General features: G+C 41.0%; 1 long non-coding RNA gene across 3 annotated transcripts in view; it reads right to left on the minus strand.

Annotated features, from left to right (window-relative positions):
* LOC122862071 overlaps positions 1-11,025 on the minus strand; it is a 44,902-nt gene extending 33,877 nt beyond the window's left edge. For all 3 annotated transcript variants that reach the window (XR_006374626.1, XR_006374625.1, XR_006374627.1), the window contains exons 1-3: positions 10,779-11,025; positions 10,509-10,627; positions 6,382-6,427 (exon numbers count right to left, since the gene is read on the minus strand). This is a non-coding gene — a long non-coding RNA (uncharacterized LOC122862071). The remainder of the gene's footprint in view (positions 1-6,381; positions 6,428-10,508; positions 10,628-10,778) is intronic.
* Between the last annotated feature and the right edge of the window lie 5,221 nt (positions 11,026-16,246).

The raw sequence follows: 16,246 nt of genomic DNA on the forward strand, positions 1-16,246 counted from the left end.
TAATAATAATCATTATCCCTTTGAGTGTATGTGTGTGTGTGTGTGTGTTCATGTGTGTGTGTGGATTCCTTGCTGGAGACGGTGTGAGCAAAGCAAATGGCCTACAGTGCATTTAAAGGCGTTCTTTTCTCTCCCTCACATCTTCGTATAGATTTTCCGTTTGTCCAAGGCTAACTGTATAACAGAGTGAGTGTAAAGGCTTCAGTGTGTGTTGCATGTTACCGGCCAGTCAATGCAGGCAAGGAGATGGCGCTCATGTAGCGCTGCAGGGAACAGATACAGATTCACCCTCTCTGATAGCGAGAGAGTTTATGTGTGAGTCTGGGTGTTTTGTCTGGGTAAGTCTGTCTGCAAATTCATTTTAATAACAAAATGGAGATTAGCACATTAGAACTCAATTAATTTGTGATACAATGTATGTTTTCAAAGTTTAAATCTGAACCAAGACACTGTGCTCAAAGTAACATTTGGAAGAGTTGCAGCCAAAAGAATTCAAGGCTAAAATGACAAATTCAATGCCTGATTGAAAGGCACAACACTCTCCCAAGGCCAAAAATATAAAATATGTTCAAAGTACAAACACTTATATCTCAATACAATATTATTTGGTACAGTTTTATCAGATATTATGTGAAGAAGGTCACAAATATCGAAACATCATGCATTTTTACTTTTATTAAATTCAATCTTGAGAGAGTTGTTCCTTTCCTCCAAAGTTCATAGGAAATGTCTTCATAAACTGAGTCTTATTTTTGTAGTTTTGCCCACCCTATCCTTATGATAACATTTTACTCACCAAGTTAATTGCTGAGATGTGGGCATGCAGTGATGTCAAACAGGTTAGGGAGCATGAGCAGTAAGATGTCAACACAGGGTGGGAACAGAAGTCGAGTTTAGCCATACAATCTAAAAACCACTTATTTGTGAAACAGAAAAGTAAGCACACCTGAAATGTTGGTTATAATACCTTGTTGCTCAGAAAAACTGTGGTAATTATGGTAGGCTGAAGTTGGAAAACGTAATGGATGTTAGCAACAAACAGAAACAGTGCCTCACCGAAGTGTATGACTACTGTTCGCATTCTGTCTCCTAACAACTGTCAAAGATAGTTTATTTTAACCATGACTGCAGTCTTTTCCTAACCGTAACCATGAAGTTGCCAAACACTAAAGTGGCAAGCGGCTTTAATCTAAATTTTTATATTAACAAGGAACTACATGACAACTTGTATGTGAAAGGAGTTGCTTGTAGTCATGAACCTACAGAGAATTATTACCGACTCTGCAGTCCCCCTCAGCTCTACAGAGCTATAACATCTTTCAAGTCATAGTTTTGGGTTTATAGCCCACAAATATACTGTTTTGTTTCAGTCTTGACGTTCTCATAGCGTTGTTTTCGGCCGCAGCAGACAGCTGTTTCTAGCTAGTGTACAAACGGCAGAAGTTAGCAACTATAGTGGAGCATTTTGCAAGAGCCAGAAATTTCGCTCAGTTGTATGTGGAGACCAAAAACAGAACTGGAAAAGAATGAAAATTGGACACATTTAGCAAGGGGACAGAAACACAACTCAAAATTAATGCTAATGTTACTCTGTATCTGCTGGATGTGCAAATAAGCAATTGTTTGCCAACATGTTCGTCATATCAACTTAAAAGGTGATAAGTGATCAGTGTTGTGTTCACATCTTGTTTTCTGCTGCCCCCAAGTGGACAACAAGTCTGTTATTTCAAGGTTAAGGTTGATGTTTTAGCTGCCCAACCTTTAGCAGTGGGAGATCCGTCATACAAATCATTTTTTAACAGCCATTTGTAAAGGTTATGGATGGCGCTGACAAATTATGTCATTCTGAAGATTGGGTTGCCACCTGATTAGAAAATTCTCATATAACAAATCTGTTCTTTGGGTTGGAGGACTTGTTGAACACATTTTCTCTCCCAAGTCAAATAGATGCTTTGTTTATCATCCACTTGGGCTCCTTACCCTGTTGAGATTCCATAGTAGTAATGTTGCCTCATCCCCTGATCTCACACATTTTTCCTTTGAAGTCACTACATGTAGAATTTGAACATTTCTGAATTTGACACCCCCAGTGGTAGTACCAAAAAGGAAACTGTGGCACGCTGGTACCCATTCTTACCTCCCACTCCCATGGATCTGACCTGAGGACACTGAGATGGGCTGAAAGCACTGAATACTGTAGCACCAATTTTCTCTGGGATTGTTTCAGTTTCCTACAAAGAAAACCCTTTGCTTTCAGAATCATTTAAAAGATGCAATAATCACATACAATTTCTACACATAGTGGCTTTAGGAAGCAAAAATGTGTAATTGTTACCTGTTTTGCATTGTTTCCATGCATTCCCACTAAAACAAATGGTTCACTATCTGACACAAGTAGGTTGCACCTCCGAGCATCACGACAACACTGCTGTGTTAAAACTGACAGAAATGGTTCACCCTCATCACGCCTCTTTTGTCTCTGCAGACTAATTAGGGAGTAATCGCTGTCAATTAAGTCAGGGAATTTATGCAACATGACACATTCCAACAGCGCTCAAGGGTCTCATGTATCCTCATCTTGATCAGAAACTTAATGTGGTGTCCTGCTTATTTATAGGGGGCTCTTAACCTTTAAAACTGCAGGGAAAGAGTCCAGGATCGGCCGGAGACCTCTGGGATTTATGTCCCCTAGTAAAATAAGATTAGTCTCAACCTCTCTGAAGCACTCTCCCCTTCAATACGATGTTGTAATTTGTTCAGCTGATAGAGAAGATTAAGGGGAAACTAATGTCTGATACGACCATTTAAATGAGAATTTATATTGATCATCCTATCATGGACAAAACATGTGTTTCATTTCAGTATGGACTTGTGTGAATGACTTTATTAAAAATCAAGACAGGTAGCTGTATTCTGACTGTTTTACTGTTGTTCAAGGACACAGTAGCCTACTGTTCTCACAGTATAACATTTCTATTAAATGTACCCTTTTAAAATGTTAATCACACTGTGTGCCAAGACTTGTGAGGTTCCACTTTTGTTAATTTTAAAATAAAGGGTGTTCTTTTCTTTCCATTTGGCAAAGCTAAATGAAAAGGTTCTTAAAGATATATCCAGCCCCTTTCCCTTCTGTGAACACCTGTTTGTAAAATGTGTCCTTCCAACCACTGGGAACCTCTTATTAGCGAGTAGTACTTAACAGATGTTTGGAAAAGCTGCTTGCGGCTCTCGCTGGTGCTTTATGATTACTAACAACCTAAATATGATGTGCGATGTTTTCCTAAAGTGAAATATGTAGGATCACTTACTACATAATATATTATAACTTCTATTGCTGTAGGTTGTCTCTCTTTGTCTTTTTCTATTAATGATAAGAATATGCAATATTTGATTTTTTTAGTAACCCAAAGAGGGTTTTTCATTCCTGTTTGTTGGTAGATTTATTAGTAGTGTCTCAAAAACCAGTCAATGGTAGGGTCATAGCTACCACTGAGGTCATGTCTTTTTAAAATATATTTGTGAAACCTAACTTACTTTCTACAATTAACGAGTTATGAGCTATGCTGTGAGACTGTACTTAGCCACAGCGACGCTTAGAGATAAATGCTAATGTCAGCATGCTAACATGCTCACAAGGACAATGCTAACATACTAATATTTGGCAGGTATATTGTTTACCATGTTCACCATCTTAGTGTTAGCATGCTAACATTTGATAATTAGCACTAAATATAAAGTACAGATGAAAATGATGGGTATGTCATTAGTTTTGGTTGTTTTGGTTATAAACCAGAATAATGGACAAATTAAAATTTTGACCTCATGATGGCGCTAGATGAAATGTCAGGGGATCACCACAATTATTAACTCATCCATGAGGGCACATGAATGTCTTGGTTATGGTTTGAGGTTTGAAATGTAGTTATTTCCTGTTTTATTTTGTAAGTGTTCTGCCTCATATGTCTTGTTGTTGTTCTACTTCCTGCCTTTGTTTGCTTTTCCTGCCAGTTTTGCCCTGCCCTGATCAGTTTCATCTGTGTCTTGTTATCTCCCCTCACCTGAGTGTATTTACGTCTGTGTGCTTCTTTTGTTCTGTGTCTGCATTTGGGATCTATTCCCTCATGTTCCCTGTTTCCCTGCTTGACAAATACAAGAGTCTGTACAAAATGTCTGTGCTATCCATCCAATAGTTGTTGAGTTTATGGCTGGATCCAAGTGGTGGAACAACATTGCCATCCCTAGAGCCACACTGCTAGCGTGGCAAAAAATGTACATATGGTGGGTATTTTATAGACTGATTCCAGTATATTTGTAATTAATATTTAACAATATATCAATAAATAAAGGATTCTGCGTTTCTAGAATTTTACTCCCGGAAGTATGGACCTTAATTTCTGGAATACAATTTACAGAAAACATAATTTAACAGTCAACTGATTAAACTAAATATCAAAAATCCAAATAATTTAGAGCCTTTTTTGGTGTCTTTTTAAAATGGTCTGTTAACGTTGCATTACAAGGGAATTTTCTCACAAACTGAAAATGTATCTCACTTGTATTTGGTCCAGATCCTTACAGAAAATTTCACCACTTCACACCTCATGTCTTCACAGCAGCACATGTTGCATAAATGCGTGCCTAAAACAAAACATCATGAATACATGCATGAAAAGCATGCAGCATGTCACATGTGCTTTTCCAAACTTGACTTTTACTTGCTTTGAAGATGACTCATCCTTTAATCCTTGTGTATTTTCACTTCTGCAGACAATGTATAATCTGACCAATATAGGCTACTATAAAATCCCTCCTAACGTACAGCATGTGGCTTCATTATATATTCCTCCTACAGTCCCACAATGAAAATGACACATCCTTTTGTTGGGGTATACATTCTGCTAAATGGATTCATTGGGTGTGACATAAAATAGATTTAATGCTGGTGCAACCATTATTGTGGAATTGTACTGAATGAAAGATACAGTAATCTTGTAATGAAATTTGATTTTAACACTAGAAAGGCTAATAGAGTTTAAGGATCTATGAGAAGGCAAATAAGCCATCTATTGAAGGTGGGAAATCTTATTTTGAAGGCTATTTTTGGTCTGTTGTTTAAAATCTATCATGGTGCTAGTGATTTAATTTTACAATTCAAATTAGCCATTATTTTGTAGTGAGAGTCAATTTAACAGTACATTTAATTTCTTTTGTTTCTTTAAAGAGTACCTTTGGGTTAATAAAGAGCCAAACGTCGTTTATGTTCACATTTTCATTTAGTGAACTGAGCTGCTGGATAAAAGCATAGGAAGCACTAAAAAGGCACTTTATAATGGTTCAAGGATACTCAGCCTTGAAGAACCTAATATATGCCTCGCTGCCAGTGCAGAGAGGATGGTGGGTCGAAGCACTCAAGGAGAGAAGAGCACAGTGTGAACATACCGAGTGTATTTACAGTGGAATAGATGGCAGATGAGATGAGGGCTGGTTTTAATAGAGCAGAGACCTGCTCTCACTGCCAGCTGCCTTCAGAGGCCTCAGAGGAGAGGTGCCAAGGAGAGGTGAGGAGCAGAGAGAGAGAGGAAAAGAGAGAGAGTATGTGTGACTAAAGAGAATGTTTTTTTACAGGCATATGGAGACATTTGGACCTTGCAAGAATAGAAAACTTGGATGAATAGTCACTTGTGAGGACTGTGTTCAAGACCTCATTAGTAAAAAGCAGATTTTAAGGTCAAAAGGTAAGTGGCTGGGGTTATAGCCACAGCTGTGTGTGTGTGTGTGTGTGTGTGTGTGTGTGTGTGTGTGTGTATACAAATGTTTTAACCAACATTTGTATACACATTTGTAAAGAAACGTAATGCTGCTAAGTAAAGAAAAGTAATGCTGCCCAGATTAAGTTTCCTATCACCATAATTAGGAAATGTTGTTAATTAACATATTTGCCAAGTGGGATACTTTTTTACTTTATTAACATTCAATCATAGCTTTAAAGGAAAACTTTAACATTTTGGGAAATATGCGTATTTACTTTCTTTTGAGATTGATACCACGCTCATGTCTGTATGTTAAATACAAAGCTACCAACAGCAGCTGGCTAACTTAGCTTAGCATTAAGACTGGAAACGGGGATAAACAGCTAGCCTGGCTCTGCCCAAAGTTAACAAAATCCATCTATCTCTGAAGCTCATTAATTAGCATGTTGTATCTCATTTGTTTAGCAGATACCGACCGTAGGATACAGGCATTTGAGAACAAGTGCTATAGAAGGATGCTCCGCATCTCATACATGGAACATAGGTCAAGAGAATATGCAAGACAGTTAATCACCACCCGCGCTGGAGAAGAGGAACCCCTACTTGTGACTGTTAAGCGCCGTAAACTTACTTGGTATGGACACGTCTCAAGACACACCTCCCTGGCAAACACCATCCTATAAGGGACAGTAGAAGGCAAATGAAAAAGAGGCAGACAGAGAAAATCCTGGCTAGACATCTCAAGGAATGAACTGGCTGCAGCTTCTCAACCCTAATAAGCTCAGCAGATGATCGAGAGCTGTAGATATCCCTGACTGCCTGAGCATCCACCTGGATACCCCTATGGCCCCAAAGGTCATGTGTTGTGATGTGATCTCGTTAATTTAATCTGTACGAAAGCTGAAGTGTAAAAAATACAGTTTGCAGTTTTACAAGGGGTTATGTGACTTGTCTGGGAGCAGTAACTTCCTGGAGTAACTTCCTTGCCTTCACTGGTTGCCTAGCAACTGGTACATAACAGTGTATTAATTAGTGACCTTAAGAGGTGTCAGTAGGCAGATTTTGTTTCCTATGGACAGAGCCATTCTATCTGTGTCCCCCTGTTTTCAGTCTTTATGCTATTCTAAGTTAGCTGGCTGCTAAGGTAGCTTCATATTTACCGTACAAAGCGAATAAGTATATTTCCCAAAACTATTAATTTAGGTTCTGTTCTTTGTATGTCCACCTCGACCACTTCCCTATGACTTGCGTGCCGTACATTAATGTATCGCTTCCTACGCTAGACAAAAACGTTGCCGGGGAAACCTGATCAAGGAAATAATTAAGTTTCCTTTCAAAACATGTTAAGGAAAATAAATTAGCAGTATATGAACGTAATTTCTTGCACAGAGTTGATATTTGCACATAGCTGGATGACTGCTCGTTCCATTTATAAGCTTACTCAACATACAGCTGACATGCTTTTTGCACACATCTGCAAACATCGTCTATATGGGACAGACTTAATAATCACACATGTTCATGAATATCTCACGTTTTCCATGTGAGATATTCTATTCTCTATTTGTGTTGCACACACAAACACAGAAAGATACTCTTCCTCTGGAGCTCTCAGTGGTCAAATTGGTCCCTCACAGCTGTGTGATGATGACAAGATACATCCAGGAACCACCCCCACCTCTCTATCATCTCACACACACACACAGATACATACACTTGTTCATGGTTACACCCTGTACCTCCTCACCCTCTCTCTCACTCTCCAACACCGGTTTGACAGCCGTGGAGCAGCTTGCCAGCGATGTTACGCAGATAGAAAGCTTTTAACATAGAGAGGTGTGTAATATTCATAAGGAGTGCTCCACTTACTGTATAATAGACGTTGGCGAGTGTGAGTGTGAGCAACACTGATCTGGTCCTTTGTGATGTGGTCTCATATAATATTAATGCTAGTTGTGTGAGATATAGCTTCTACCCTGTTCGTTCTGCCCCATTTCTCACATGCAGCGCACTCCCACGTTACAGCAAAGACATTCGATTGTTTAGCACCGTATCCCACAGCAGGGTGCTGCAATGCTATAACTGAAAGCAAAAGTTTTTGGGTGTACTTCTTTTGGGCTTTGTTCCTGCTGAGGGACATTCTTGTTCTTGCACACACACACACACATACTTTCCACTGTGTAGATGTAGGGCAGTGGTGGATTGGCTTGGCAGGAAAACAAAGTCCGCTATCGTTTTTGCTAACCAATTTGGCAGTGATTATCTAAGGGCACAGGCGCACTAGAGGTTTGTTTTCTTTGTTTTAAACCATAGTTTAAAAGTTCACTTTGTTGCATTTTTGCAATTGGTTCCTTTATGTTCAGACTGGCCAATTACAAGTGAACCAGGGCTTATAAACAGGAGTCACAAACAGTTCAGCTTTATTGAGCAGATTTTCAATCTGCCATCCTGCAAGGTTGTAGATTTAGGCGATGCAGGGGATTCAAAACAAATCCAAGTTCTTGTAACTTAAGCAAAGCATGAAGGACTTTTTGCTATAAATGACCTTTTCTGGTGCTCATATCAAAGAAGAGCACATGAAGAAATAGCTGAATATGCACATTAGTATGTCTTTGATCATTTTGTTATACTAGACCTTCGAAGCATGAGTAAATGCTGACTATCAGATGATGAAAATGACGTGAATCATTTGCTATAGATGTCACTGTCACCAGATCTCAACCCAGCCAAACACCTATGGGAGATTTTGGAGCACTCTGTAAACATTTTCTATGGCAGGCAAGCGAATTGCTTTGCAAGACATTGTGGGATTTCAGGCTGAAAAAAATGTACTTAATGCAAAAAATTCCACTGGAGGCCCAGCAGAGATTTGTTGAAAAAGAAAGAAAATGTTATGCAGTGGTGGGTTCGGAAGAGTAGTCTTTAAATGTCTGTGGAGAAGATGATCATTGTTGTAGTTCCTCGGTTCGCTCTTTTGTATGACTCTTGTCTCCAAGATTACAAGATACAAACAAAAACTAAGTGCTGCTTGGCACAAAGTCACATAAATTATTGGAGAATGTTGAAGTTTGCTCATTTACACATTGTTGCTAACGAGCAAGCTACTCGCTAGCTTGTGAGTGTTGACATGCCCAAAGCCATGAGTGAAAAGTTGCGAAGGTGATTTGTTCGCTTTCAGTGGGTCAATGGAAAGGTGCAAGTTAAACATCTTTCAACATGAGTGAAAAAATAAACAATAACCCTGGGGCTTTATCAATCTACATCATGATCAGTCAGAAGCTGAGCTGAACACAAACACAGAAGGTTGGTGCGTACCAGGGTCAGAGTTAAGGTAAGGTTTTCAGTTATGTACCAGTCAATCCTACGAAGGACCCATGTCTTTCGGTACATGACCTTTGGAGGAACATTCGCTAACAACCAGATAGCACAAAGGTACCAGCAGACAACAAAAAACACAGAGCACACAAAAATTGAAGTTCACTACAGTGTATTATACAAAAAGCGCTCAATATGAAACCCACAGTTCAACCCCCAATGAATGAGTCATTATCTCAGTTCAAATACAAATTTCAGCAACAGTCTATGTCTCAGCAGAAAACTCCTCTTCAGGATCTCAGCAAGCAATCAAAAAGAATACTCAGTTTAAGACTCAGTGCAAAGGGTTGCCCACAAAAACAAGCCAAAGTAATCCCCCTGCAACTCATAAACAACTTTAGTGACTCCCCAGAAACACTGGAGTTTCCTCCTGTAGTCCGGCCATTGCACTTCAGTTGGCTCCAGGGAATTAACAGTCTGGGAGCTGGGCGGTTTGCTGGTGGATCGACGGAGAGGAGGATGATGTTGGAGAATAATCTGGGTCTGTGAACGGGTGAACTATGAACGAAAGACTTTTTGGCTCGTTGCCAGGAGTTGGCAAGCTAACCGGCTGTCTCTCTGTGGATGGACTGAACCTCTTTCACTGGTGAGTGGATGAGCGCCATATTAGTTTGAAAACCCAGCACAGATATTCCTTGAGCTGACCCGGGTAAACTGGTGTGTGTGTGTGTCAGAGGCAGAGCTAGACTCTCTGCACAAAGGGGATGGAGCATTCTCGAGGGTCCCTTCTGATAAAGTCATTTTAATATATCCTATGTTATCCATAAACACAAATTGTCACTTATTGAGCCAAGCAAGCCAATGTTTAAGAAAACATACAGTGAAGCCACAACATGCAGCGCTCTACATGCATCGATTAACGAATGGTTCAGCACCACTGCAGATAGACAGCGACTGGCTTAGACATCCAGGCACACTGTCTCAGTACCATGTGTTTCATACATGGGAATAACTTTAACATAAACATAACATAAAATAGACATGGCGGTCTACAACACTGTACAAGGCCTATTTAAATATAAACCATATAAAACTAGAAAAGAGGACAGGACAATTCAACAAAAATACCCAACAATAAATAAAAAGTCTATGGACACTGTGGAGGGTGCAACAAGCATGATTAGGCTACAGAAATTAAATTACCTGCCACTAAACAATATAAACTCCACAGTCAGTGCAGCCACAAACATACATATTATACATATATATTTGCACTCTTCCAACTTTGTATTGCAACTGCTGCACAACAATTTCCATCGGGATAAATTACTATTTTAGCTAATCTTAAAGCAAAGGAGAGACCGCATATAGCGTGCCCACACAACGCTACGATGCTCTCACATGGAAAGTGAGCAATTATCAAGAGTTTGTCATTGTACTCACCTGTCTGAACGGCATTCTGTGAGCTTTATGCACCGCGAAGTCCTCAACAATCTGCTCTAGGTTCAGCTTCTTTGCTCGTTCATTCTCAAAGCTTAATACAACCAGTCCACTCAGCCTCTCTAAAAAGAGAAGCTTTTAGCGGTCTACAACGCTATAGACAATCTTCAACACAACAGGCAGTGACACAGACAGGTGCAGTAAACATGGAGTTAAACAACAGATTTCTTCATTACCAAGTTAATAAAGATTAATTATGGATGTTGCACTCACCAACTGTTGTCCCTGCTCTGCCTGCTGTAGGCCTAGATTAGTGTAGGCTAACGTTAGTCCATTTGTGTATTCCACCATCCTCCATAGAACAAAACCTACCAAACACTTTGTCTTTGTCAATGTTTATGTCCCGCTCAACACGAAGCATTTTAGCGCCTAGCTAAATAAAAAAAAAAAACAACCTAACTGCAGACAGGAGCGGATCAAAACGAGGCCTCCTACTAAAATATTGTAGTGACGGCCGACATTTCCCATCATGCAGTGCTGGACTGAGTAGTTGGTTAAGTTTGCTGTTTCATGTTCCAAAATGCAAATGTTACTTTTTGTTAGTGTTTCTAATGTGTCTGTTCAGAATATGATGGTTCATGTTGGTAGTTCTCATTTTTTAGTTGATTTACAGTTTTAACCATTAGTATGGTGGCTGTATTTTACAACTGTGTTTGATCCCCATTTTCTCTGAGGTATGTGTCCAATTGTCCATTCTGTGTTGTCTACCACAATGTACACTTATCAAATAAGAAATAAAAGCCTTCTTCAAATAAAGGAAGTAACCTTCTGCAGATGAGATAAATAAAGGTGCGGGCTGTGGTCACTATATGAGGAAATAGGTATGTTGGTATGGGCCTCTACTCAACGTGGGCGCTGGGGTAGTTTCCCCCTTATGGTGTGTATTTGTGACACAGAGACTGATTGCCACAGTAGCTAGCCAGATTAAAACAGTTGGTACTATAGCTGTTTGGGTGAACACACACACACACATGGTCCAGGGTTCAGATTTGCTTGAATAACGTGAGGCAAACCTTGGTTTTCTGTCGGAACACACCTTCACACCTTCCACCATCATCAAAACACCAAATGAGGGAATATCTTTTGGAGGAAATGTATTCATTCTTTCACAGAGTTCCAGAGACTTGAAGAATCTATGTGCATCTAATCTAACGCCTTGATTCCACCAGGCATGGCTGCGTCGCGTTTCAGGAGCGGCCCAGAAGTGGCTCTCTGCTTTGCTCCTCTTAAAATACGCGCCTAGTCAATTTTTGACGGAAGTCAGGAAGTCAGACACAAGAGCGGCTTAGAGCATCTGGTCAATTTTCAAAATAAAACGACCTGTGCAGACTCCGATCGTATATATCAACAATAAACACAATTAAAAAGAGACAAAAAAAAGAAACATTTAACTACGTAGCCTACTTATCCTTAGTAGAAGCACAAAAATCAAGGTAAAATGACGAAATCAACAAAATCTGAGCATGTTAACAAAATCGGGCAGGCAAAACGCTCCGCCTCTGAAACGCTCACAGAGGGGTATGAAGCCGTACAGAGGATGGAAAAAAAACGCGTCACAGAGGCAAAGTTATAGAGCCATATTCAGTGGAATCAAGGTGTAAGGAGGATTTAAGCTGATCTGGAGGCTCGTAGCAGCAACACTTTTTGTTGAATTTTCCTTTAATTTGTCACCCATCTGTATTCTCTCTTGTGACCTTTTGGTGATTTATCTCCCCCAAAACAAGCTGCACCTTGTTCATGTTAACTTGAAAGACGACCAACACCTGCATTTTCAGGTGTCTCGTTGCAGTTATTTGGAGCCAACTGAGTTTGGATCTCATTATTCTCACCTGCTCGAATGAACCACTTTAAAGCAGTAAACACTCCAGAAATTGAAGCCTAACATGTTTGTGAATGCAGTGTAAAACTTGTTTTCCACCTGTCACCATCTTTCATCACCTTCACCCTCTCATTCTCCCTTTCACTCTAATTTTTCCCCCACATTCCCCTTTTTTCCTTGCTTCCCTTCTTCTTTCACTTCCTCCTCCACCAGTTCCAACCCTCTCTACTTCCTTCCCGAGCGCTTTTCTTCCGTCCCTGCTATTCCCCTCCCTCACTCTCACATCTCTCTGTAACTAATGGTCCTTAAATGCAGCTCCAGCTGTCGTGGCGTTGGGACTAAATCACAACAATCATGAGTTATTATCAGCTGCGTGCTGACTGATTGTGCTAATGTCCACACTGATCGTATTAATGCCTTGGTTGATTGGAACACATCCATCATAATAATCCTGGCAATGAAGAGGTAATAACCAGCATTATCCTAATAATGAAAAAGACTGTTAGGCTGAAGATTAAAACTAAACAGTGATAACAAGGGTCTTCATATTTGGGAATTACTGAAAGCAGAAGGAGAAAATCGCTGCTCTTCTCCTCCCCCCTCACTATTTCCTCTCTCTGATGATGTCCTTGTCTCTTCTCCTTTACCTCCCAGTTCATCCCACTTACTGATCGCCAACTAAATGCCTCATTTTGCTCCCTATACATCATGTCTTTATGCCTTCTTCCTTAACCCCATTGCTCTATTATTCACTATCCTGTCTACTCTTCTTCCTCCTGCTTCCTTTTTAGATTATTACCCCTTTTCTTACCCATTTTTCTCATTCCTTTTCTCCCCTTTTAGTAGACATCCCACCCCCTTTTTCTCCCATTACATCCTTGTCTTTTATTTTTCTCTTTCCTCTTTAACCCTCCTAATTTCTCCTCTCCATTCCCTCTATTTCTCTTTCCTTCTTATTTAACATCCCAACCGCTTATCCTCCCTATTCTCGACTGTTTGTCCTTTACCACATCTGCTCATTGTTCATCCTATTTGTAGAAATCCTCCCTGTTCCTTCCTCATTTTGTCTGCTTATTCTCTGACAATCCAACTGCCCCCCCTCCTCATTTTCTCTTGTTTGACAGCCCACCTGCTTTACCTCCTTATCCTCCCTGGCTCTCATTTTTATTATTTTTGTTCTTACTCTATATCCCCACCTCCGTAGCAGTGAAGAGCCCTGTCCGTTTATGAGAAAGAGAGGGAGAGAGATGGGTGGGGAGGTGTGGGAGGGAGTTTGAAGAGTTTTAATGAGCCAGTGCTCAGACTTATGACAGGACGGGTAAGTGATGGAAAATTAATCTGTTTGAGAGAGAATGAGAAAGTGAGGGTGTGTGTGTGTGTGTGTGTGGATGTACATATGGGAATTTATGTGAATTTGTGTGTGTGTGTGTGTGTGTGTGTGTGTGTGTGTGTGTGTGTTGTTATCCTATGAGAATTGACTGGCTCACCAAGCAGAGACATTTTTAACTTGTGCGATCAATATGAGTGGGTGCATGTATACGTAGTGTGTGTGTGTGTGTGTGTGTGTGTGTGTGTGTGTGTGTGTGTGTGTGTGTGTGTTATACTGATGAATGGCCCAGCTCTTAATGTTCTCAACCACTCTGTGGACTAACTAGACTATTTAATCACCCTCTCTCATCCCCCGCCTCCTCCTCCTCCTCTGTTTCTGCCTCTCTGCCAAAGCTGAGTGTACTGCTGAGGTTAGGCAACACTTATTGTACAATACATTACCCCTGTGCTTGTGTGTGTGTGTGTGTGTGTGTGTGTGTGTGTGTGTGTGTGAGAAAGAGAGTGTGTGAGCATTAGCACTGCATCAGTCAGTGTCCAGCCTGCTGGCTCCTACACCTGTCGGCTCGTTATGGAGCACAGGAACAGATAGAGGTGGCACACGGAGCATAAATCTAACACACACACATAGTGCACACAAACACACTTACACACAACCTTGTTATACTTGTGTTGTTGACTTATGCTCACTCTCTATCTTCCCTTTAACTTCCCCTTCACCACTAATTGCCTGACTGCAGCCATTACCTTAACTTTCACGTTTAACCATGACACTTAAAATAACCCTTTCCCTAATGAGGTTCAGAAAGGGCTGCTCACAAATTACTCTTTTACTGAGACCTTATAAGACAGTGGACATAGATCATAGATCTCTCTCTCTCTCTCTCTCTCTCTCTCTCACACACACACACACACACACACACACACACACACACACACACCTTGAGGACTGGACCTGCAACCTACCTGTAACTGGAGGTGGGTGCTGGCACGCAAGATGATCATTTTGAGGCATGTGTGGTGTGAGTTTGTGTGTGTATAGTTGTACATGCAGGTGTGTGTTTGAGTGTGTGAGTGTGCCTACAGCAGTAATGAGCAGTGGGCAACCATGGGATGCCCAAAGGCAAGGTTCCCTAACAGGGTCAGACTCAAGGACGTCTGGCACTGATCCACGCGCCCACCTACAGTACACACACTTAAAACATATTGGACCAGCAGAACGCAAGCTGATCCAGCACCATTAAACAATGAGGAAACACATGGTTTTTGTACATCACACCCACCCGTCGTGTTTTCTCTCATTCTGTCTTCACTCTCTCTCTTAGTTATGCACACACACACACACACACACACACACACAGTGAAACACCCTCTATTCGTCCCCAAACGAATGAGAGCGTCACGCTTGACTAGCAAAGACTCTCAGAGTGTAGGTTATTAATGAGAGCATGTCCTAACAACATTACGGAGCTACTGCCCCATGGAGGAGAGAGGGAGGAGAGGAGAGGAGAGGAGAGGAGAGAGGTGTACAGGAGAGAAGAAACAAGGGAAGAGAAGAAAAGAAGAAATGCAAAAAGAGGAGACAAGAGTGGAAAGGAAAAGAAAAGAGAAGGGAGAAGGAGGGGAAAATGAGATGGGAGAAGAGAAAAGTGACAGGAAAGAGGTAGAAGTAGAGGAGAGGAGAAAAGGGAGAAGTGGAGAGGAGGAAAAATAGGTAGAAGAAATGAGAGGGGAGGGGAAGAGGATAAAGACGAAAGGACAAGAGGAGTGAGATGGTGGGAGACAAGAGGAGGATAAAAAATTGTGAGGTGGAGACAAAGAAAGGACAGGGCATGTGGAGAAAGGTACCAGAGAGGAGCAGAGAGTGGAGGAAAGAAGAAGATATGAGAAAGGAGGTAAGGAGGAAAGAGACAGACAAGGGGAGGGCAAAGGGGTAGATGAGAGAGGAATAGAGAAGACATGAGAATGAGAGGAGGCAAGGAAAAAATAATAAAAGAGAAGAAAGGAGAAGATGAAAATAAATAAGGAGAGAACAGGAAATCAAAGTGGGAAGGAAAAGGAGAGGAGAGGAGAAAGGTGGATTAAGGGGGGTAGAGAAAAGGGGTAAAGGAGAGGAGAGGGAGAAAAATAAGAGGAGAATGGTTGAGTTTAGGATAGTAGAAAAGAAAGGGGGGGAGATAGGTGAGGAGAGGAGAGGGGGAGAAAAATTAGAAAATTGGAGGAGAGGAGGATGTAGAAAAACCCAGAGTTGTGATGAGAAGAGAGGAGCCTCAGTAAGTGTGCTATTTGGATCCCCCTGTGGCATTACAATGGTTATATTGGAAAAGTCATGATAGATGGGCTGCGCACCGCTGAGGAGACAGTGCCATCTAGTGATTGGTAAAGAAACTCTCTCATACAGTGAAAACCACTGAGCCCTGCAACCTCATGTCACACCCACTCTCACCTACACAAACTACTATGCATTAACATCCTTCTCCCGGCTGCTTCACACTCAAACAATCTGCTGCTCGCGGTCATTTTTCACCCAGCCCGT

This window comes from Siniperca chuatsi, linkage group LG15, assembly GCF_020085105.1.
Source record: "Siniperca chuatsi isolate FFG_IHB_CAS linkage group LG15, ASM2008510v1, whole genome shotgun sequence".
Lineage (NCBI taxonomy): Eukaryota > Metazoa > Chordata > Actinopteri > Centrarchiformes > Sinipercidae > Siniperca > Siniperca chuatsi.